Source organism: Leptonychotes weddellii, chromosome 7 (assembly GCF_054177405.1).
Source record: "Leptonychotes weddellii isolate Sample4059 chromosome 7, ASM5417740v2, whole genome shotgun sequence".
Taxonomy (NCBI): domain Eukaryota; kingdom Metazoa; phylum Chordata; class Mammalia; order Carnivora; family Phocidae; genus Leptonychotes; species Leptonychotes weddellii.
The window spans coordinates 31668502-31693759 of NC_138375.1; the positions used below are offsets into that span (position 1 = coordinate 31668502).

Sequence of the window (25258 nt, forward strand, 5' to 3'; positions counted from 1 at the left end):
CACAAAAATAAAGTGGCTAATTGCATCCACACAAGTTTTATGTACTTGGCATTTAGTACATAGTAGGTGCTGGAGAAACGCTCATTGACTGACTGATAGTCTTCCCACATTTTTCTTTCTTTTTTTTTTTTTAAAGATTTTATTTATTTATTTGACAGAGAGAGAGAGACAGCTAGAGAGGGAATACAAGCAGGGGGAATGGGAGAGGGAGAAGCAGGCTTCCCGCTGAGCAGGGAGCCCGATGCGGGGCTCGATCCCAGGACCCTGGGATCATGACCTGAGCCGAAGGCAGACGCTTAACGACTGAGCCACCCAGGCACCTCCATTCCCACATTTTTCTGAGTGATGTTCTTTTCCTGTTCATAAGCTAGGAGCCCCAGGAAGGCAAAGACAGTGCCTTCATTTTGTAAATCTCTTTTGGTATATGCTTGTATAATTCATTTTTAGTCTTCTTCTATGATACAATGGGGAATATACAAGATTATGTTGTTAAGGACAAATGGAAAGATCTCTGGGTTTAGAAGTAGAAGCCAAACTTAGGAAATAATCGGTTCTCTGACAAGTTCGTGGACACAATGGCATTCACTGATTATTTTTTGGATGATTTAGGCAAGTAATTTCTCTTCTCTGTCTAGTATTTCTTCATCTGTAAAATAAGTATTATACTAATAATACCTGCTCTATTTCTGGTATTGCTGTGAAGATCAAAATGTTCTTAGTTTTTGCTTACAAACTTAAAGGATGTATATGACCTATCTAGACTTTAGAAATAGTCTTTTATAGTATTCAGTTAAATTCCGCTGAATAGTCTCCATTTGTCTCTCTGGATCCATTCTTCCATGTTCACCCTCCTGTTACCCAGGAGGATGATCTCTGTGGATTTTTATCAGCTAGGCACGCTTGACCTATGGGTTATGCCTAAGAGAAGGACCAACAAGGGACTGGATGGCTGGAGGAAGGGGAATTCGGGATATTTATTCCACAGCTTCTTCCCTATAAGGTTGGGGGTCAGCAGAGGCTGCATTCCTCTACCAAAGGCCATGGCTCCTATCTGGTAGGTCTCTCCTATAGTTACATCTTTTTCCAGGTTCCTGTAATGTCTCTTTCTCCTTATCCTTTCAAGCTTAGGGGTGGCAGTGGTCTCAGGTGTTTTTTTTTTTTTTTTAATTGAAGTATAGTTGGCATACAATATTACATTAGTTTTAGGTGTATAGCATAATGATTCGACATTTATTTTTTTAAAAAAAGATTTTATTTATTTATTTGAGAGAGAGAGAGCACATGAGAGGGGGGAGGGTCAGAGGGAGAAGCAGACTCCCCGCTGAGCAGGGAACCCGATGTGGGACTCCATCCTGGGACTCCAGGATCATGACCGGAGCCGAGCCACCTAGGTGCTGCATGATTCGACATTTATATACATTACAGAATGATCACCATGATACGTCTAGTTACCATCTATTAGCATACAGAGTCATTACAATATTATTAAGTATATTCCCTTTGCTGTACTTTACATCCTTGTAACTTACCTAGTTTATAACTGGAAGTTTGTACCTCTTAATTCCCTTCACCTATTTTGGCCACCCCCCACCTCCCCTCCCCTTTGGCAGCCCCCAGAGTCTGTTTCTGTTTTGTTTTGTTTGTTTGTTTTTTAAGATCTACATAGAGGTGAAATCATACTATATTTGTGGTTCTCTGACTTATTTCACTTGGTCTTAGGGTGTTTTTATCATCCCTCTGGTTGCCTTTCACCTTGCCCATCTTTGAAAGTGGCCCTTCACTACTTTTGAGTGTGCCTTGAATCCTGCGGGACTCTGACCTATACATGTTCCAAAGACATTTGTGCTGCATCACCATGCATGATACGCCGCACGTAAGAAAATGATGGTGGTTAATCCATGAGCTGTAACAAGAGATTTCTTCAGAGATGGAAGTAATCTGCATACTCCCCCTGGATGCATTATGCAGTAGCAACATAGGCTAAGCCTGTCTATAGGAAGCTGAACAAAATTCCTCACAATTAGGGTCTTAAAATTTCATAGACATCATCAACTTAGGAGAAACGATGAAAGGGCATATAAACATCAAGACATTTCAGATGCAAATTATTTATAAGTTGTGCAAATATTGTGTGTGCCCAGTAACATAGGATATAAGGCATGCAACCACGTTTCATCTAGGTCAACCCCTAAGCAGAAGGCTCTCCGATTCTCTTCTGCTTGGGTAACTTTTGTCCACCTCCTCAGAGAAGTTGGATTTTTTCCTCTGAAGATTTCACCTTTGGTGTCCTTTCTTCAAAATGTTTCTCTGGCACACTACAGGGGTTTTATGTGTAATTCAGTTGACTTTACATCTCAGTTTGACTGCGACAGTTTCAATTTAATTAAGCACTGGTTTAATTATTAGTATCACCCCCTTATACTCTTAAAAGTGTCCCAGTTTGAATGAGAAGTTATACTGACCCCTATGTATAATGATCCTTCACTGTTATTTGTGGAGATCTTAAGATACAACTATGTGCAACCTGTGTAAGTTTCAAATACAAAGCCTCATCCACGACACAGCCTCATTCAAATACACAGCCTCATCCAATACACAGCCTCATCCAATACACAGCTTCACTTACATAGACTCTTCTATGGCAGTGTGTGGCTCTTGGTTTATCTCTGAGTATGAGTATGGTAGACTTAACTCTCTGGTCGTTTAGTTTTTCTTTCTTGGCCTCAGGTGTACCATTCGATTCCAAGTGGAAATAGCTTTCTCTGTAGGCATTTCAACCTTATATAAATCCAGCCTTCCTTTCTAAAGCAGCAAGCTTCTTTTTCTGAACTATAAGCTATTCTTTGATAGTTGAATAGCTGTACATTTTCTCCCTCTTGGCAGAAATCATTCTGAGTTTTTTTCTTTGTTTTTTGGATTTCATTCTGTTCTCCAGTTTAAAAAGTGTCATGACAAAGTATCATGACATCAGTTTTAAAAGTATCATGCATATCCAGATTTCTCTATGCACCACGTCAAATTTGTTTGTTATTCTTCGAGTTCTTCATGTTTTTGAAATTTATTTCTCTCCAAAAAGCCTATATTTTACTTTATCATTACACTCTCTCCTTTAAATCATTAGTATAGTTCTTCCACATTTCGCTCAGTATAAACATTCATAAATTTTAAGTTCACTTTACAATATAATTGTATTAGCCCTGGGAGATGGTAGAATTTTGATCCTCCTTGGGAGCTGGAGGAGAGGAGTTTTAACCATGACACCTCACTGAGGATTTCTGAAATATGAAATCACAGGCAGCATTTTATCTTTTGCAGTCACTACCACATTGTCAGAGATGAAAAGCTTATTAAAGCCCTGAGATAGGATGCATGGAGTTAAGTAACTTGGCAACTGCATGGAATTTTCCCTCTAGCAAATAATATTTGTTACATAACCATCTATTCATGAAACACACATCATCAAGAAAATGTTTCATACTGTTGAGATATTGTTGAATAAGAACTGAAATATCTGTTGCTGTCAATTACTCCAGTCTCTGTGTATTTTTAAAATAGTTTATTGGTCAAGATATTATTTTGTCATTTATTATCCATTTACTCATTCCATCAGGAATTATTTATTGAGCAGTTACTGTATGTCAGACGTTGTGTTAGGCACCAGGGATAAAATGATGCATGTGAAAGATGCACTCATTGCTTTCAGGGGGTTGCAGATTGGCAGAACACATAGGTACAAGTAGAACAGTGTGATAAGAAGTAGTGATCAGACAAGACTTCCTGAGAAACACCAGACCAAGCTGGGCCTGAGAAACCAGGTGTGAGTTGGCCAGGATAGAAGTGGAGGGGGTTGGGGGAAGGAAAAGGATGGAGTGTGTGACAGGAGGAGAGAGGATGGCATGGGTACAGGTCTGCTGCTCAGGGAGAACAGGACACATTGAGGGAACCAAATGGTCTGGCTGTTACATAGAGTGTGAGGGGAAGGGAGAGGTTGGAAGCAGAGGGCTGATAGGTTGTAAGCCAAGGGGAAGAGATAGGATCTAATGGTGAGGGCACATAGGAATAATCTGACATCAGATTCAAGGATCTGGTCCGACATACTTTCCTGGGATATATTTCTACCATTGATCAGTATATGCTCTAGGGCTCCCACGCTATCGACCATGGGCTGTCGCTCTTTGAGGAATGTCCTCTTTCATCCATCTCCAAAGTCTCTGTTCTCCATTCAACTTTCCTAGATTTCATGGTTGGGAAATGCCCTCTTCCTGTTGTGAACTCCCACAGCTCTGTGTACCTCCCTTAATGAGGCTTTACCCATTGTTTTTCTTATGTTTATGGCGTATCTTAGCTCTCTGCCAGATCATGTCTTGAGGACAAGAGTTTGTCTTATTCATCTGTTTATCTCTGATAGCAGTTGTCTAAGAACAAATACGACGTTTGTTTGGTTCATATCCATCTCCAATGAATCCATTACAGTTTGGAAACATTCAACCTCATGCAATCCAGATGTTGGACTTTGGGGATCTTCCTCCTTTTCTCAATTCTGAGTGTACTTGCAGCATTGTTGGTATACTGAGAGCTGGCCTGAACGTCACTCCTCTGACGTCAGTGGAGAATAGAACCCACACCAGCAGCAATCGTACCTTGGGGGTTGCAGGCTGCTCTTTTGCTATTGTAATGCTCTAGTGTAGACAAGAGGACTAGCAGAGAGCCTACTAGACAAGATCTGTGGATTCCCAGATCTGTTGGGGAGGTTTTGGAAGGAGATTAGAGTTTTTGTGAAACAGGTCGGGGTTAAGCTAGAGAAATATATTTGTAAGGCTGCCTTCATGTTCCAGCTTTTACTCCCAGTCTGCATGCATGATAAACATAAATTACCTACATTATATTTCCTTCGTTTCCTCAAAAAACCTATAAACATCTTCTGGGAGGGGGACCCTGATCTTACAGGGTTATTAACTTGTGTGGTTAGGGAAGCACAGACACCTTCCCTGTGATTGGGAGCTGGGAAGGTGTAGCAGTATGATATTGCAGGACCTATCTCTAGCTCGCAGCCGCCAGCTCACATTAGGGGCTATCGGGGCAGGGCACCAGGCTCTCCCAGGTGATCTGGGTTCTGGGGTCCATGCAGTGAAATTACAGCTGTGTGAAGTGGTCAGCTCTCAGCCAGATTAGCATCATCATCACTGAAGGAAGCACCAGTCCTTTTCCTGACCTCTTGGGGAGCTGGAGTCCAAATCTTGCTATTGACCAGTTTTAATTGTTTTAAGCACTTGGCCATAGTCAGTTTCCAACACAGTTTGTGGGAGGCCCTAAACTTCTCTCTGGGAGGTCACCTGCAGGAGACAAGTTATCCCTATTCCTTTCTAAACATATGAGGTTAGAGGTGTGGAAAATATTGTATTGCCTTTTTATATATGATCTAATTATTGTACTCTGCTTGTATATTGCTTAGCTCTATAATAGGCACAACTGAGTTTTTAGCTTTTTTAGATGTAAAAAGCTTGTATTTTTATGTTACAAAGGTAATAACACTGTGTAGAAAAATTGAAAAAAATCAGGTAACATAAAAGAAGAGGTTAAAACAGAAGTAGTATTTTTCCATAGGTCTTTTTTCTTTCTAGAAAAAAGTGTACACATATACACAGAAATGTATTTGTATACATACATATATATATATACTTCTTAATTAGATTTTTGTTGATAGTTTTGGACTTCAAAATAATATCAGACATTTGAATATTGAGGGTTTATACAGGAATTTCACACAGATGTGCATACATATGGGCAACTTTGGAGAATATTAAGAGTGACTTATGGCTACATTATTGAATTAGATTATTTATGGAGTTAGTGGATTAAAATTGTTTATAATCCAAAATAAAGAAGGGCTATATAAATTGTAGAACAGTTCTGGTAACAGTGAACTAAATGTCAACAGAATTGTAGTGTACTCAGAGAATTCTATCAAGTGATAAACTTATTAACTAAGACATGGTGTATAATGATCTAGAAAGCCCATACTATCTGAGAAGCAATCATGTGACAAGGGTCACCATGAGATAATGACACAGATCATTCTGGTAGGTTCCCTAATGTAATGCCCATTTTTTTTCTATGTTGACTAAGTCTCTTTCCCGGTGGGTCAGCATAGTTGTAAAGAGTCTCAAACTGAGGTTTTATTGTTCCATTTGGGGAGAAAACACTTTGCCAGGCAAAACCACTGAGAGTTAGCTTATTGAGTTTTACTATTAATGCTCCAAGGATTATTGATTCTTTCCTTTGAGGCAAGAAATTTGACGGCAGTTTGTGTTGGATATAATATATTATTTGATAAAGTAAAATATATATATGAATTTTAACTTTTTTCTTTTCCATCATTGAGAGTTTTTTTTTTTTTAATGTAAGCCACAGAAAAAATATTGCCTCACAACTCTCTAAAGGGAAAATTACATGGATGCAGGGAAGGAGTAATTTGTTGGGAGAAGATGAGGCAGTTCTTCCACAAAATGTGGACATCATCAAAGCACTGTTCTTGGATGGTGGCTGCCAAGCTTATATGGCATTTCACTGATGTTTAACATTTATAATTACTGACACTGCATGAGTTCTGAATAAAAGCATTGTCTTGGGAACTTGAAATCTAAATTAAACCACTTCCAAACACTGAAGAAATGATGACTTTTAGGAGTGCCAAAATGATTCAAGATGAGATGCCTACAAAGAGCTCTAATGAGAAATATCAAAGTCGCCTTCAAGATGAAAGTTTGCAAAGAATAAGTAAGATATTTTAGATAAAAAGTTCATTTTCTGACTAGTTGACATCTGGTATGTGAATAGCTCGTTTATATGGAATGAGATATGTAGAATTGAGGCAGTGCCCCATATAAGTTAATTTTAACATATTAATGCTTTAAACTTTAGGCATTTAAAAAAAAGATTTGTTTATTTATTTTAGAGAGAGAGAGCAAGCAGGGGGAGAGGCAGAGGCAGAGGGAGAGAATCTCAAGCAGACTCCATGCTGAGTGCGGAGCCTGATGTGAGGCCCAATCCCAGGACCCCGAGATCACTACTGGAGCCAAAATCAACAGTTGGATGCTCAACCGACTGAGCCACCAAGGTTCCGCTAAACTTTAGGCATTTTTATTATTATGTATCACATACCTAACTAGGGATTTTAAATACAAAGCATTTGAAGGATGATTTAGTTCTTTTTGATCACTTGGAGTCACAAATGTGAATAGCAGATATTACTTTGTATAGAAACAATGCAGTGAGAAACTACTGAAGTAGGTATTTTTAAAATTTTTTAATTTAAAAATTTTTTCATTTTAATTCTAGTTAGTTAACATACAGTGTTATATTCGTTTCAGGTGTACAATATAGTGATTTAGTACTTCCATATATCACCTGGTGCCCATCACCACAGGTGTACTCCTTAATCCCCATCATCTATTTGACCCATCCCCCACTTCCCACCTCCACTCTGGTAACCATCAGTTTGTTCTCTATAATTAAAAGTCTGTTTCTTGATTTGTCTCTCTCTTTCTTTTTTACCCTTTGCTCGTTTGTTTTGTTTCTTAAAATCCACATATGAGTGAAATCATATGATATTTGTCATTGTCTAGCTTATTTCACTTAACATAATACTGTCTAGCTCCATCCATATCATTGTAAATGGCAAGATTTCATTCTTTTATGGCTGAATAATATTCCATTGTGCATGTGTGTGTGTGTATACACATACATACATATATACATACATATATATGTATATATATATATTCATATCTTCTTTATCCGTTCTTCAGTAGATGGACACTTGCGCTGCTTCCGTAATTTGGCTGTTGTAAATAATGCTCCTATAAACATTGTGGTGAATGTATCCTTCTGAATTAGCGTTTTTGTATTCTTTGAGTGAATACCGAATAGTGCAATTCCTGGATTATACGGTAGCTCTATTTTTAACTTTCTGACGAACCTCCATATGTTTTCCGAGCTCCTGAACCAGTTTGCATTCCCAGCAACAGTATACAAGAGTTCTTTTTTCTCTACATCCTTACCAACATCTGTTGTTTTTTGTGTTGTTGATTTTAGCTGTTCTGATAGGTGTGAGGTAGTATCTCATTGTAGTTTTGATTTTCATTTCCCTGATGATGAGTGATGTTAAGCATCTTTTCATGTGTCTGTTGGCCATCTGGATGTTTTCTTTGGAGATATGTCTGTTCGTGTCTCCTGCCCATTTTTTAATTGGATTATTTGTTTTTTGGGTGTTGAGTTTTAGAAGTTCTTTTTTTTTTTTTTAAGATTTTTTAAAAAATAAACTCTATCACCAGCACGGGGCTCAAATTCATGACCCCGAGATCAAGAGTCACATGCTTTACTGACTGAGCCAACCAGGCACCCTGAGTTTTATAAGTTCTTTATATATTTTGGATACTAACCCTTTATTGTATATACCATTTCTAAATACCTTCCCCTATTTGATAGGTTGCCTTTTAGTTTTACTGATTACATCCTTTGTATGGAACCACAAAAGACCCTGAATAGTCAAACAGTCTTGAAAAAGAAAAACAAGGATGGAGTCAGCACAATTCCAGACTTCAAGTTATATTACAAAGCTGTAGTAATCAAAACAGTATGGTACCAGCACAAAAATAGACACATAGGTCAGTGGAACAGAATAGAAAATGCAGAAATAAACCCACAACTGTATGGTCAGTTAATCTTTGACAAGGCAGAAAGAATATCCAATGGGAAAAGGACAGTTTCTTCAATAAATGGTATTGGGAAAATGGGACAGCAACATGCAAGACCACTTTCTTATACCATACACAAAAATAAATTCAAAATGGATTAAAGACCTAAACATGAGACCTGAAACCATAAAAATCTTAGAAGAGAACACAGGCAGTAACCTCTTTGACATTGGCCACAGCAACTTTTCTGTAGATATGTCTTGTTAGGCAAGGGAAACAAAAGCAAAAATAAACTGTTGGGACTACAGTAGGTGGTATTTAAAAAAAAATCCCTTCTAGAAAAATTAGAACTTATAGCTCTTTTTTTTCCTCTTGTCTGTCTTATCAATGTGATTTCTCATTGTTGTCATGATATAGTACTATTTCTAAGCTGCAGGGTTTTTGTTTTTGTTTTTTTTTCCTGAAAGAACCTGAGAATAATTCTGCCTCTCTTGAAGAATAAAATGAATGGGTTTTTGGTATGTTTTGCCTGTTTGAGGCCTTACAAGTTCATGGTGTGTTCTGGTCAGCTAAAGAGTTAGAAGCATGACACAAATAAATGATTGTTTTATTATTTATCTTTTTGAAGAAGAACTTCTCTATAATTGCTTAGAAAATATTAAAAAGGTTCAGTGTCCACCATCTAACTGTTAAGGTTCTTGACCATTATCAGATAGATTCACAGAAAGATGAGGATGTTATTTGAACCCTGAACTTACAATCTATTTCCAGCTTGTTGACATTGACAGCCAGAAAGATAGATTATTTGGAATTTTTGCTAAGATGATCATATAAACAAACACAACTAAATGCTCTTAAATTTTAGGTTGTTTACATTGGACTTTGTAAATCGCTGTCCCTGTTGTCACTGTATAATGTTAGATATCACTGATACTTTATCTGTGGTGTCTGAATAACATCACAGTCAAATCTATTATTTCTCTTTCCTACATGGTGCAAATTCATTTAAACAGGGTTGCATCCAAAGGCTTTGTTTCTTTTTTGTCTTTGAGCAAGTAGTTCTATTTAATTTTCTGCTTAGTAAAAATCTAATCTGATGAATTTATTCTGGGTCCTTGTGTAATTGGCGATTCTTAGGTGATGAAATTTGCTGACTGTTGCAATTCTGCCAATTTCAGTTTGTCTTTCCTGCTGACATTCACGGAACCTCTGCCATTAGGTCCTTTAAGTGTCAGTATCACTATCAGCTCATTTTGATGTCTTTACATTACAAATATTGTGCCTGTGAAGGTTAACAACTATTTCTGAACAGTTTTGTTAGTGAGCAGAGGGCTGTGGAAATGGATGGGAGGAGGACTGTATTTTGAGAGGGCTTTGAGGTGGGAAGTCTTTTGAGCAAAAGGGGCCGCCCGGGAGAGCTGGGTGTGAAAGTACAGCCATGGTGATATGCAGTCCCTTTTTGCGCTTCTGTCCCTCCATCCCCTTTCTTTTCTGCCGCCTCTCAGAGGCCATTGTTACCCTGAATTTTGTGTTTCTCCTTTCCTTAAGACTTATACAGTTTACCATATTTAGTTTTGCATGATTTTGGATTTTGTATAAATGGAGTTACACCTTTGTAACTTGCATGTGTCACTCAACGCTATGTGTCTGAGATTCATTCATGAAGATGTGTGTAACCGTAGTTTATTCATTTTTACTGCTATGTAGCATTGGATTCTATGAACTTATGGTTTCTCTGTGAACATATTTAGATTTATCTAAAATACAAAATTGAGTTGTTTCCTTCTTTTGACTGTTGTAAATCATGTAGTTATGAGTATTCTCGTACATATCTTGCGGTGTGTGTTAGTTTCACTAGGGTGGTGTCTTTCAAACTATGGTTTGTGATCCATCATTGGAATATGAAATCAATTTAGTGGGTTGTGACTAGCATTTAAAAAAAATTCTTAACGCTAGACTAGACTAGATTGGAAAATGTCAGAGTGCATTCTACATCTAGGGGCTGAGGATTGTTTCATAAAACTTTTACTTCAGTACGTATGAGTATATGTGCGTGTTATATATGCATGTGTTGAATTGTGACATAAAAATATTTTTTTGGGGGCTCATAACCCTAAATTTTGAAAGCTACTATTCTAGTATACATGGTAAGGAGTAGAATGAATAGGACACAGGTTCTTCATTTTATTTTATTTTTAGGTTCTCAACTCTAACAGTTAACACCAAATTGTTTTCCAAAGTGGTACTACCAGCTTACACTGTTGTGATAGTCTGTGGGTGAAACAGTATATCATGGTGGTTTAAATATTCAGTTCTCTGATTCTCTAATTATGGTTAAAGTTGAGCTTCTTTTTAACTTTCCCTGTGTCCTTCATAAACAACACTTTTTTTTCCCTGTGCCTTCATAAACAACACTTTTTGCTTCCTTTTTTTTTTTTATTTTTTAAAAAGATTTTATTTATTTATTTGAGAGAGGGAACGAGCTGGGAGAAGGTCAGAGGGAGAAGGAGAAGCAGACTCCCTGCTGAGCAGGAAGTCCAACGTGGGGCTCGATCACCTGAGCCAAGGGCAGACACTTAACCAACGGAGCCACCCAGGCGCCTCCACTTTTTGCTTCCTTTTAAAGGAATACTTTCCAAAATAAGATTGCTTCTGAAGATGTCTTACTCATTTATAAGTTTCTGCTTTTCACAATGAAGTTTCTTAAAGAAACTTAATGGATTCCGGCTTGAAAATACTGCTAGTGTGCTGAAGGTTTTCCTAGATTTTTGGCGATTTGGCGATTTGGAGATTTAAGTTAAATTTAAGTGAATCCTGAAGTCAGAATATATGGGGGATCAAAATGAAAAATTTTAAGTTGAAATTGCTCTTATAAGTTTAAGATCATGTTTTGACACCTTTACTTTCTGAGATATGTTTGATGTAGCAAGTGGTTTCTATTGAACTAGCAACTGCACTTTTGACAGAATCTTTTTCTTCTCTGCACTGTGAGTGGAGAAGTAGGTGCTGTTTTAATGTCATATAAATATGCTACCAAGGGTTATTTGTTTTCCTGATTCTTTCCCCACCCAGATTTACTGAGATATAATTGACATATAGCATTGTGTAAGCTTAAGGTGTACGATGTGATGACTTGATACATGCATGTATCATGAAATGTCTGCCACAAAATTAGTTAATACATCTTTCATCTCGCATAATTATCATTTTTTGTTATTGTCATAGTGAGAACATTAAAGCTCTATTCCCATAGCAGCTTTCAAGTATACAGTATAGTGTTATTAACTATAGTCACTATGCTGTACTTTAAATCCCTGGAAATTACTCATTTCATTAAGTGAAAGTTTTGTACCCTTTGACCGACATCTCATTTCTCTTACCACACAGCCCTTGGCAAGCACCATTCTACTCTTTGTTTCTAAGTGTTGTGTTTATATATGTATATATGTTTATATATAAATAAGTGAATCTTACAGTATTTGTCTTTCTCTGTCTGACTTATTTCACTTAGCATAATGTCCACAAGGTCCACCCATGTTATTGCAAATGGCAAGATTTCCTTCTTTTTTATGGCTGAATAATATTTCATTGTACACACACACACGTGTGTGTATATATCACATTTTCTTTATGAATTCGTCCAAAAATGGACACTTAGGTTGCTTCCGTATCTTGGCTATTTTTAGTCTCCTGTAGGCAGCAGATAGTTGGATCTTGTTTTGTTTTTTTTTTTTTTTTGCAGTTTTATACCTTTATTTGACAATCAGCGATTAGTTCTCATCCACATTAACTGTCTGCAGATTTTTGAAAGTGGTGACAGGTACATAGGTAACCAGTGTGTAGAGCTTGTTTGGTGAATCTTCATCCTCGTTACGTTTTCTGGACAACCGCACACGATACGGTATGGAACATTCCTTATTCCTTTGGCCCAGACAGCTTTGTTGAGCCTGGTGCCAATGTGCACATCTGGAGTTCCCATCTCCTTCATGGCAAATTTCCGGATCTCTTTGAGTGCCCGAGGGGCACGCTTCTTGAAACCCACTCCATGGATGCGCTTGTGAGTGTTGATGGTGTATTCTCTGGTCACTACCTCGTTGATGGCAGAACGGCCCTTCTTCTTCTCGCCACCCTTCTTCGCGGGAGCCATTCCGCCCGGCTCTGGTTGGAAAGCTGTTTTTTGTTTTTTTAAAATCCATTCAGCTACTTCATGCCTTTTAATTGAAGAATATACTCTATTTACATTTAAAGTAATTATTGATAGGAGAGGATTTACTGTTGCCATTTTATTAACTGTTTTCTGGCTGTTTTATAGTTTCTTTGTTTTTTTCTTTTTTTCCTTCTGTCCTCCTTTATGAATTGATGATTTTCTGTAGTAGTATACTTAGATTCCCTTCTCTTTATCTTGTGTGTATCTGCTATCGGTTTTATTTTGTGGTACTATGAGGCTTACTTGAAATATTTTGTTGATGTAATGGTCAATTTTAAACTGATAACAACTTAACTTTGATCACATACAAAAACTCTACCTTTTTGGGTGAAGGGGAGTGGGAGGTATAGGCTTTCAATTATTGGAATGAATAAGTCACGAGGATGAAAGGTACAGCATAAGGAATATAGTTAATGGTATTGTAATAGCGTTGTATGGTGACAAATGGTAGCTACACTTGTGGTGAGCATAGCATAATAACATATAGAGTTTTCAAATCACTATTTTGTACACTTGAAAGTAATATAACTTTCTGTGTTAAGTATACTTCAACCCCCCTCCACAAACCCCAAACTCTACCTTTTTACTCCTGCCTTTTATGTTTTTTGATGCCACAATTTACCTCATTTTATACCATGTATTCATTAACAAATGATTGTAGCTATAGTTATTTTTATTTTTTAAAATTTTTATTTTATTTAAATTCAGTTAATTAACATATAGTGTATTATTAGTTTCAGAAGTAGAATTCAGTGATTCTTCAGTTGCATATAACACCCAGTGCTCATTACATCATGTGCCCTCCTTAATGTCCATCACCCACTTACCCCATCCCCCCACCCACCTCCCCTCTAGCAACCCTCAATTTGTTTCTATAGTTAAGAGTCTCTTATGGTGTGCCTCCCTCTCTGATTTTGTCTTATTTTATTTTTCCCTCCCTTCCTCTATGATTCTCCATTTTGTTTCTTAAATTCCACTAATGAGTGAAATCATATGATAATTGTCTTTCTCTGATTGACTTATTTTGCTTAGTATAATACCCTCTAGTTCCATCCATGTCGTTGCAAATGGTAAGATTTCATTTTTTTGATGACTGCGAAATATTGCATTTTATAAATATACCTCATCTTTTTTATCCATTCATCTGTTGATGGACCATGTGGGCTTTTTCCATAGTTTGGCTATTGTGGACATTGCTGCTATAAACATTAGGGTGCAGGTGCCCCTTCGGATCACTATGTTTGTATCCTTTGGATAAATACCTAGTAGTGCAATTGCTGGGTCATAGGGTAGCTCTATTTTTAACTTTTTGAGGAACCTCCATACTGCTTTCCAGAGTGGCTGCACCAGCTTGCATTCCCACCAGAAGTGTAAGAGGGTTCCCCTTTCACCACATCCTCGCCCACATTTGTCATTTCCTGACTTGTTAATTTTAGTCATTCTGACTATTGTGAGGTTGTATCTCATTGTGGTGTTGATCTGTATTTCCCTAATGCCTGGTGATGTGGAGCATTTTTCATGTGTCTGTTAGCCATTTGTATGTCTTTTTTGGAGAAATGTCTGTTCATATCTTCTGCCCATTTCTTGACTGGATTATTTGTTTTTTTGGGTGTTGAGTTTAATAGGTTCTTTATAGATTTTGGGTACTAGCCCTTTATCTGGTAAGACATTTGCAAATATCTTCTCCCATTCTGTAAGTTGTCTTTTGGTTTTGTCTACTGTTCCTTTGCTCTGCAAAAGCTTTTTATCTTAATGAAGTCCCAGTAGTTCATTTTTGCTTGTTTCCCTTGCCTTTGGAGACGTGTCTAGCAAGAAGTTGCTGTGGCCTAGGTCAAAGAGGTTCCTGCCTGTGTTCTCCTTTAGGATTTTGATGGATTCCTATCTCACATTTAGGTCTTTCATCCATTTTGAGTCTATTTTTGTGTGTGGTGTAAGGAAATGGTCCAGTTTCATTCTTCTGCATGTGGCTGTCCCATTTTCCCAACACCATTTGTTGAAGAGACTGTCTTTTTTTCCATCGGATATATTTCCTGCTTTGTTGAAGATCAGTTGACCATAGAGTTGAGGGTCCATTTCCGGGTTCTTTATCCTGTTTCACTGGTCTTTGTGTCTGTTTTTGTATGAGTACCATACTGTCTTGATGATGACGGCTTTGTAATAGAGCCTGAATTCTGGAATTGTGATGCCACAAGCTTTGTTTTCTTTTTCAGCTTTCCTTTGGGGTCTTTTCTGATTCCATACAAATTTTAGGATTATTTGTTCCAGCTGTGTGAAAAATGTTGATAGTATTTTGATAGGGATTGCATTGAATGTGTAGATTGCTCTAGGGAGCATAGACATTTTAACAGTATTTGTTCTTCCAAATCCATGAGCATGGAATGTTTTTCCATTTCTTTGTGTCCTCCTCAATTTCTTTCATACACATTCTGTAGTTTTCAGAATACAGATCCTTTACCTCTTGCTGTAGTTATTTTTAATACATTTGTCCTTTAAGCTTCATACTAGAGTTAAGGGGTCAGTACACCACCATATCACAGTATTAGAGTATTCTGAATTTGACTGTATACTTAGCTTTACCAGTGTGTTGTATGTTTTCATATTTCCATATTACTTGCTAGTATCCTTTTGTTTCAGCTTGAAGAACAAAGTCATTTTAGCATTTCTTGTAAGGCAGGTGTAGAGGTGATAAACTCCCTCAGCTTTTGTTTGTTTGGGAAAGTCTTTACTTGCTTTCATTTCTGAAACACAGCTTTGCTGGGTAAAGTATTCTTGGCTGGCAGTTTTTTCTTTCAGCATCTTGAATATATCCTTCTACATTCTCCTGGCCTGCAAGGTTTCTGCTGAGAAATCCACTGATGATCTTATGGGGAATCCCTTGTATGAGAGAATTTATTTTCCTGTTGTTGTTTTTAAAATTCTCTATTTTTGATTTTAGACAATTTTTAAATAATGTGTTTTAGAGAAGATAGTTTTGGATTGAAATTGTGGGATGACTATTAGCTTCCTGAACTTGGATGTCTAAATCCCTTCCCAGGTTTGGGAAGTTCTCAGCCATTATTTCTTTAAATAACCTTTTCACTCCTTTCTCCCTGTCTTCCTTTTCTGGGACTCAAATGATGTGTAGATTGTTTATCTTAATGGTGTTGCATTAAGTCTTGTTTATCTGTGTTCTGTTATAGCTCTCTGAGCATCTTTAGAACAATTGTTTTGAAATTTTTGTTGGATATTCACAGATCTCCATTTCTTTGGGTTCAGTTACTGGAAGTTTACTGTGTTCTTTTGTTGGTGTCATGTTTCCCTAGTACTTTGTGATTCTTAAGGCCTTGTGTAGATGTCTGTGCATTTGAAGAAGTAGTGATCTCTCCCAAGCTTTATGGACTGACTTTAGTAAGGAAAGACTTTCACCTACTGGGGGGCACAGTGAAGTGTGCTGTGATTATGGGTCTAGTGGAGCAGGACATCAAGTGCAAGGGCGTGTGGTGGTTCTGGTATGGGGGAATGTGATGTCTCGTTGTTCAGGCTGCCAAGGTCCATAGCATAAACAATGGTATGTTTTTTCGTGAGTATTGGGTTCTGCAGTGGTTGCAAATTCTGTTGAGGTCCTCAGCAGCACCTCCAGGTTCAGGGGCTAGATACCAGGGCAGATACTGGTGGTGGTCAGAGTGATGGTGTACACCTGCTTGGCTGCAGGTTCCTGTGTAGTGGCAAGGGCTGGCTGCAGACACACACGTTATGGTGGGGTTCGGGACCAGCAGCGAGGGCCAAGTACAACTGCAGGCACGTTGGCCATTGTGGAGGTCGTGGCTGTTGGCATGTACTCTTGTGGCTGCAGGGTCTCCCCTTGGGCGCAAGAATAGCAGGGGAGGCTGATGAGGGCAGTTGGGCTGGTGAGGTGTAGGTGCACAGCTGGAGGGGCTAATTGCAAGCAAGCCCAGCGATGCAGGCCGGTGACAGAGGCAGGGCTAGAGCCAGACCCGCATGTGGCCGTACAGGCCCTGGCTGTGAGTGTGCCCTTCTGTGGCTGCAGAGTCTCACCGTGGGCACACACAGTGGAAGCTGGTGAGGGAGATTAGGCCAGTGGTGTGTTAGTACTCAGTGGAGGGGTTAGCCCCAAGTGCACACACGGCAGGGGGAGGTCAGCCTCAAGGCTACAGGCAGGCTTCTTGTACTCATGCAGCTGCAGAGGCCTGTGGGCTGGTGCTGGTGTGCGTTCCAGGCTCCAGCATGGGAAGGAGGCAGTGAGTGCGAAGGGACTCAGGGGGCTGGTGTCTGTGAATGTGAATGCCATGGGGTGAACTTTGGTGAAATCTGCGGGGCGTCCATAGCAGCCCAGCTGGCTATTGGTTTATTCAATGGCAGAATCTACTGGGATCCCCTGCAGAGTAGGACACTGGGAACCACAGTTGTCCCTGCTGAGTGGCTAATACTGGTAGCCCCTGCTCTTCTTCCTTGATCCTAGATGTCTCAATTCCTCTCAGCTTTGCTGGCCTCTGGGTGGGGTAAAACCAAAGCGGCTCCTTTGTGTGGTGCCCCGAAAGGCTGGGAGGCTGGTCACCTACCCTGCTCTCCCTTTCCCAGCCAGGGGAACTCTTTCTAGCTGGAGAGTTTCCTCTTGGCACTAAGCAGGGCTGGCCCGAAGGATGGGATGATGCCGGCAAAATGAAGCTGCTCTTCCTTCCCTTTTTGTGTGATGATTCTCAGGTTTTTTGTTCCACTGTGTTGCTGAAGTTTCTTAAGTGGATTCCAGAGCTCTTCCCAAGCTGTTCTTGTTCAGAGAGAGAAAGGTAATTCTTTATAAAAATGACTTTAAAGTTTGCCTTATATGTCTGGCAGCATATATATATGGGGGAGGGGAGGGAGGGAGAGATGGGGACAGAGAGAGACAGAGAGATACAGAGAGAAAGAGACAGACCATATATATATATGGTCTTATATATATATACTCTTAAAGTATCTACAGCCTTCAGTGGTCACCTTTATTTTGTTGTAATTTGTCCCATCATCTTAAAATAGCCTTGTGAATTTCTGTAAAAATTTTCGGCATTTATTCTATAAAATACCAACACTTCAATAAACATTCCTCATGTGGAATCAGGACACAACTATTTTAAATAATCTCAGACTTAGAAGCACTATTCTTAAAAATACAAGGCTAGTAAATGAAGGAATCACAGCTTGGATATGGTCAGGATTCTCTAAACCACAGCATCTCATGTGCAACAGTATAAAATTTGTGGGGACATTAGATCAAGTTGATTTATTTTCGAAGTGCAGACATAAGAAGCAGATTTTAAGGTAAGAAAACATTTACTGTAAATACAGAAATAAAGGGATGAGAGAACTCCAGGCAGCTGCCATGGCTCCTCACCTGGCCCCTCTTGGGAAATACAGGAAAAAGAAAAATGAGAGATGAGGACAGAGCCTGGGCACAGCCTTAGGCTAGGATTTGCTAGTAAGTAAACAGCTTCTGACCTGAATTTGAAATTCGAGCATCTGCTTCTCAGAAAGAGGCAAAAATATTAGAGGTCTATAGCATTTCCTTAGACTTCCCTAAATAGCCAGGTCTGCTCAGTACCTCTACACAAGTTAATTGTCTGCCTCCCCACAGTGCCCATCTGGCACCTTCCTCTTCCTCTTTGTGTCTCACTTCAGATGCTACTTCCTCCTTGAGTTGTCCCCAGATGACTGAGAAAGGCTCTGCCACCCTTCTCCTAGACTCCCAGTTCATGTTCTACATCTAATTATTGAATGAATTCTTTCCATAGGGTTTTGCAGGACTGTATTTCCTTGAGTTTCTCTTCAAAACAAAACAAACAAATAAACAAATAAAAACCCCAAATCTGTCTTATGGTCAAATTTTTTTCAGAAACTCTGTACTTTAGGTTTCTCTTATATATTTATTATATACATTTGAATACTAATGGTCCTGAGAGGTAATTCAGGAAAGGAACTTGTTTTTACTGAACATGAAACAACTCTTTTGAAAAATATCTGTCTTATTTCTCGGGAACAAGGTTGGGAAATGCTGCTTTATTTTGTTGTGTTTTATTTTCTTTGCACTGCCTCTCTACTGGACCATAATTTATTAGTGTTGTCAATGCTTGCTATGGTGCCTGGCACATAGTAGGTCCATAATGAAATTATTTGTTAATAAAAACATGGGAGAGAAGAAGGTAATGACTCCCATGTTTGAAGCTTGGGAAGCTAATAGTTATTTATTGTTGCATTACAAACCACCCCAAAATTTAGTGGCAAAAAGCAATCTTTCTTTTTTTTTTTTAATATTCATGGTTTTTGTGGATTTGGAATTCAGCAAGAACACAGTGAGGACAACCCCCCCATTGCTTCACAATGTCTGGGATGTTTTGTGGGATGATGTAAATGGCAGGGGGTTCCTAGAATGGCTGGGGGCTGGAAGGGCTGGGCTGGAGGACCCACTGCAAAGACGGCCTCTTCACTCACATGAGTGGCCAGAGCACCCTACATGTGACCTCTCAAGCATGGCTGTTTGAGCATCATCGAACTTTCTGCATCATGGCCCCGGGCTCCAAGAACACGTGCTTCCAGAAACCAAGGCAGAACTGCCAGTTTTTTTATGACCCAAACTCAGAAATCTCAGGTACGTCAAAGAATTTATAGCCATGCTTCACAATGGTACAGCAGCTTGAGGAGGGTGATGCCACTAATTGAGATAAGGGGCTCAGGAGGAAAGAGTTGCTGGGTGGGAGGGAGTGGGTTGGGATGTTCCTGGGCAGTTCCAAGAGTATATCTGGAGCTCAGGAGAGAAGTGGGAGTTGGAAAATGAGGGTTAGAGTTGACATCATGTAGGTTGATGCTGCAAGCACAAATATGATTCTCTAGGGCAAACTGGTAGAGAAGGAAGGAGAGAAGCTCAGACATAGACCTGGTGTTACGGACTGATTGTGTCCCCCCCCCCCCACATTCATATGCTGCTAGCCTAACAACTAATATGATGGTATTAAGAGGTGAGGCCTTTGGGAGGTGATTGGCTCACGAGGGCGGAGGCTTCATGTTTGGGTTATAAAAGAGACCCCAGAGAGCTCTCATGTCCTCTTTCTGCCATGTGAGGATACAACAACAGGTTGGCCATCTGCAACCGGGAAGAGGGTCCTCACTAGAGCCCCACCATGCTGGCTGATCTCTTCGGACTTCTAGCTTCTAGAACGGTAAGAAATAGATTTCTGTTGTTTATAAGCCATGCAGTCTATGGTACTTTGTTAGCTATCAGCCCAAGCTGACTAGGACACCTGGGTAATGGCAGGGGGTAAGGGGACCCCGGAGGGAAGTAAGCGAGGAAGGGAGCTGAGGAACTGTAGCCACAGTGGTGGGAGGGGTAGGGCAGCGTGGTCCTGCCCAGAGAAGAAAGTTCCAGGGGCAGGGGGGCCTACAGTATCAAAGCCCCAGCAAAGTTGGGTAAGGAGGCCCAAGAGGTGTCCGCCGGATGTAGCAGTTAAAGAATCGTTTGCTAAGGGAAGTTTCCGTGAAGAGGTTATGGGCGCCAGAGGTGGTGGCGGAGATCAGCTGTTGTGTTGTTGGGGTGGGGGCTGGCGGTGGGAAGCCCGAGTGCAGGGTGCTGAGGGAAGAAGCTCTGCCTTCACAGCTGGGCTGCGTTCAGGTGGTGAGAGATCGCCTTCCCCTACCCACAAAAGCCTGTCCTTGTGATTGGGAGTCACAGGGCACCTCATTCACAATTGTTAGAAATGTGTAAAAGTCACTGAATGGAAAAAGCTTTTAGGAGCACAAGGCAGCCAGGGTGGATCACATAACAGCACAAACATGTGACACGTCCCTAGATAAGCCTGCCCCCGCAGCCAGTAACAGCTCTGGAATCTGCCCGGGAGTAGCCGACGCGCGGAGCAAATACACTTCCTCTGTTTGGCATCTGCTGGCTGCAGGGAAGGGCAGCTGGCCAAGTCAGGTTACCTGAAGGGTTAAGAGGCATGTGGGCTCTTTTAGTATAAAGATGTGTCTCCATATGAGGAGTGAATAAGGACTGTTGGGACAAGGAAGTGTTATGTCATCTTACACATTCTACTAGTCCTCCTGACAGTTCCCTTTCGGGAAAAGGCAAAAGGCCTACAGGAAGACACAATTATGATGTTCAATTTTTTTTTTTTTTCTTCTGTGGGACTCGAATGTGGCCATTGGAAAAAGTTTCTTACAGTTGATAAATTATGATTAAATGAATTAATATACCTGAAGCTCTTAGAATAGTGCCTGTTCTAAGAACCAACACCATATAAGTGTCAAGTATTATAATTACTATTTTAATATTATGTGGTAGCTTTAAATACAGAATTGTAGTTTGATTGGAAGGAAATTCTTCTTCTCTTTTCTCTTACATTTCATAGATAAGATATACCTTTGGACCTTTTCAAAAAAACAGTATAAAGATAGGAGTAAAATACCTTTAGCCCCAGGTAAAACCATTACCAGAAAACAAAGTGATAGTGATCCATGTGGCCAAATTTGACAATTGAGTGGATATAGTTTTCCTAAGTGGATGTTCTTTGTGGCTGGTGGGCTTTGATTCCAATGACTTGTTTCTGACTCTGAATATCCAGCTTCAGATGGCATCCTTTTGGGAAAAGCAGTGTGCTCAAGTGATAAAATGTACGGGTGTAAGGTGATCCGACTTGAAGGCCTCCTGAAAATTAGGAGTCCCATTGTGCACCTCCTGTCTCTTTTGCTGTCTCAAGAGAGAGAGAATGCTGGCAAGTTCAGGTCAGAAGCTGTTTACTTACTAGCAAATCCTAGCCTAAGGCAGTGTCCAGGCTCTGTCCTGATCTCTCATTTTTCTTTTTCCTGTGTTTCCCAAGAAGGGCCAGGTGAGGAGCCACGACAGCCGGCTGGGGAGGTCCAGAAAGGGATCTGTGGGGATTATTCTATTCCTTTATTCCTACTCTGAAAATAAAATCTTGTCTACCAAAAAAGTGTGATGTGATGCCCTTGCAAGTTTGATATAAATCCACGCCCAGCTGCGGACTGGAAAGCAGGGAAAAAGTAGATGTGGTTTCTGAGTTTCAAGAGGTGAACAATATATTTCAGATGAGAATGAAATCTATGTGTCTATATGAAGTAAATATGCACTTAAGAATATGAAATATTTATTTTGAAATACAGGTTTTCTGATCAGAAAAATAGGGGGACACTTTTTGCAAGTTTATAAGGATGTTTAAGGAAGATGGCATAGACTAGGAATAGAGGAATGTGATGAATTAGAGACAAAGACTCATACTAAATTTTTTTCCATTGGTTAGAAATTGACTTTCAAAGTCTTTTGGACGGAAGTAATTGGGGGAAAATTGAAAAGGAGAATAGATATGGTTAGTTATTCTATGAATGTGATCACTGGACTTTTCCAGCACTTTCCTGAGTTGAGGACCAGGTTGAAAGGGGTCACGTACTGTTATGAGAAGGGATGTTTTGGCCTGACAGAAGGACTTGAGCTTCTGGAGAACAAGTAGGGTGGTCTCTGATGCTTAAGTAGAGGGGATTTAATTTAATCACAAGGGCAAGCGGTGTGTTTTGCACACAGCAGCTCTTCTGTAGGTGTTTATTGTTCATAGTGCAACTCACATCTGAATTTGTGAGGGTTTCATGGATCTTAAATATCTGAAATGTCTTTCTTTCTTTCTTTTTTTTCTTCCTGATAGTGTGCTCTGATATTCCGCTCTGTCTTGGATCTTCTTGAGGCTGCACATGCATGCTTGAAAACCTCCTGGAAGCTAAAATGCTATGCCCAGATTGGGAAAATTTTCATAAATATGTCTTTTTCTTTTAGTGTCTAGGATAATAAAATCTGTGACAGGATTATTTTTTGGCCTTAAGTATTAATTTAGGTGATATGTCTGTGAATATTGGTCCTCAGTAATTTTCAAAACTCTAAGGTTACTTACCCTCTATAAAGTTATATCTAAAGTCAGCTGTTCCTAAACTAAATTTTGTGGGATATGGAATAGAACTAGTTTCTATAGAATTCTTATGTCTCTGGAACTCCCATCCTTGTTGGTCTAGAGACGAGAGCTTGTATCTTTAGGAAATGAGACAAGACCTATTGGTGGTCAGAAAGCATTAGTAGTAAACCCATCTGCTCAAGTCAGCTTTTGCTTGATTGATGTCTGCGGCAAGATCAAATGGAATACCAGATTATTTTGAATTTTTCTAATTAATTTTTGGTTATCCAGACCAATGGAGATGTACCAAGAGTCCAAGGACTGTTATGGGGGAAAATAAACTCTCTCTTTCACACACACATTCGCACAAATGTATATATACATATATATTTGGAATTTCAGTGACTCAAAGAAGAAAATAATGGACCATATAAGACTTCACATCTAAAACATTCCTTTTTTTTTTTTTTAAAGATTTTATTTACTTATTTGACAGAGAGAGACACAGCGAGAGAAGAAACACAAGCAGGGGGAGTGGGAGAGGGAGAAGCAGGCTTCCCACTGAGCAGGGAGCACAATGCGGTGCTCAATCCCGGGGACCCTGGGATTATGACCTGAGCCGAAAGCAGACGCTTAATGACTGAGCCATCCAGGCGCCCCTAAAACATTCCTTTGAATTAGCTATCACTAATGGTAAGTACTCTATAGGGGGCAGAAAATTGTTTGGTGAACAATGAGATAATTTTCATTGTGGTGAATCATACACAAGATAGTGACACAAGATACTGTACTTAGTTAATAGTCTAATGAAAGGTATAAGTCTTTGATGTCCAATACATAGTGACTAGCCTGAGGTGGCTACTGAGTAATTGATATGTGGTAAGTGCAAATGAGGAACTGAATTTTAAATTTTATTTAGTTTTAATTTTTTAAATTTAAATTTAAAAATTGATATGTCATTAAGTTAAAAACTTTTATGAATGTTTGAAACAATTTGGGTATGTCATTTACTTTTTTTTTTTTTACTGGAAAAATAACTTTATTTTCTTCAAGGGTGTGGGCAGATGTCTAGTCTCAGAATTTCTGGAATTGTTTCTTGGTGCCAGTGGGCTTCATGACTTCGTGAGCATGTTGAAGCGCACAGTCTTGCTCAGGGGCTGGCACTTGCCCACCGTGAGAGTGTTGCCCATCTAGACATCCTTGAAGCATGGGGACAGGTGCATGGACATGTTCTTGTGTTTCTCAAAGCGGTTGTACTTTTGGAGGTAGTAGAGGGAGTCTAAGAGAATAACAGTGGTCCTCTGCATCTTCATCTTGGTCACCACACCAGACAAAATCCACCCTTTGATGGAGACATTACTAGCAAAGGGACATTTCTTGTATATATAGGTGCCCTCGGTGGCCTCCTTGGGCATCTTGAAGCCCAGCCTAATGTTTTTGTAGTATCATGGGAGCTTCTCCTTACCAGTTTCTCCAAGCAGGACCCTCTATTTATTTTGAAAGATGGTTGGCTACTTTTGGTAGCACACTCAGTCTGAGAGTCTGCCATCTTCCTGGCTGCCTGAAAAAGGCTGTCAATTTACTTTTTAACTGTATAGTCTATAAAGTCTAAATATAGAGCAATTATTGCCTATGAAAATTTAGTGTCTGAATTGAGATGTGTTATATATGTAAAATATGCACTGGATTTTGGAATAATTAAAAAAGAATGTAGAATGTCTCACTAATAATTCTTTTACATTGATTTTACATTGAAATGATAATATTTTACATATATTGAATGTATTATTTTATTTAATTTCATCTGTTTCTTTTAAAGTTTTGTAATGTTGTTACTGGTAAATTTAAAATTACCCATGTGGTTCACATTATATTACTATTAGATAGATTTGGAATAGGCAATACATGGTACAATATTTCAAAGTGAAAAAATTCCATAAAAGCATGGGGGAATATCAGAACATAACTAGAGTTTTAGGTACTCAAAGGAGAAACAGCATTCCAGATAGAGGGAATGATACTTGCAAAAGGCTCAGGTGGGAGTGTGTGTGTGAGGTACTCTGAGAGCAAGGTGTGAGCATGGACTTGATTCAGAACAGTGGGGAATTCAGTTACAGAGATAAGTCCTGGTAAGGCCTGTCGTGCAGGGTGCTGAACGCCAGGCTAAGGAACTTGGATATTATTCTCTAGGCAATTAAAGAGTAACTGGAGGTTTTTGAGAAAAGGGAATATTTTATGGAGGTTAATTTTGTTTTATTTGAATGGAGAAATATTGGAGAGGAGATCAGTTATGATAATACTATGATAATATTCATGGTGTAAGGAGTACCTGATTTCAGTTATTGGTGGTATTAGAAATAAAACTAATAATGATAATGAAAATAGTAATAGCTAATATTTATTAATTAAATTTTGTGTCAAGAATTGTATTAAATATT

The 25258-nt window shown here is 39.2% G+C and overlaps 1 long non-coding RNA gene and 3 pseudogenes across 2 annotated transcripts in view; 1 reads left to right on the forward strand and 3 right to left on the reverse strand.

Annotated features, from left to right (window-relative positions):
* Positions 1–25258, reverse strand: part of LOC102725870 (glyceraldehyde-3-phosphate dehydrogenase pseudogene) — a 271823-nt pseudogene that overhangs the window by 191080 nt on the left and 55485 nt on the right. The gene's annotated exons all lie outside the window — the stretch shown is intronic.
* The window catches only part of LOC145722574 (uncharacterized), a 365423-nt gene that overhangs the window by 92351 nt on the left and 247814 nt on the right, over positions 1–25258 (forward strand). The window lies entirely within an intron of this gene.
* Positions 12411–12881, reverse strand: LOC102750991 (large ribosomal subunit protein eL31 pseudogene; annotated as a pseudogene).
* Positions 23895–24369, reverse strand: LOC102725567 (small ribosomal subunit protein uS17 pseudogene; annotated as a pseudogene).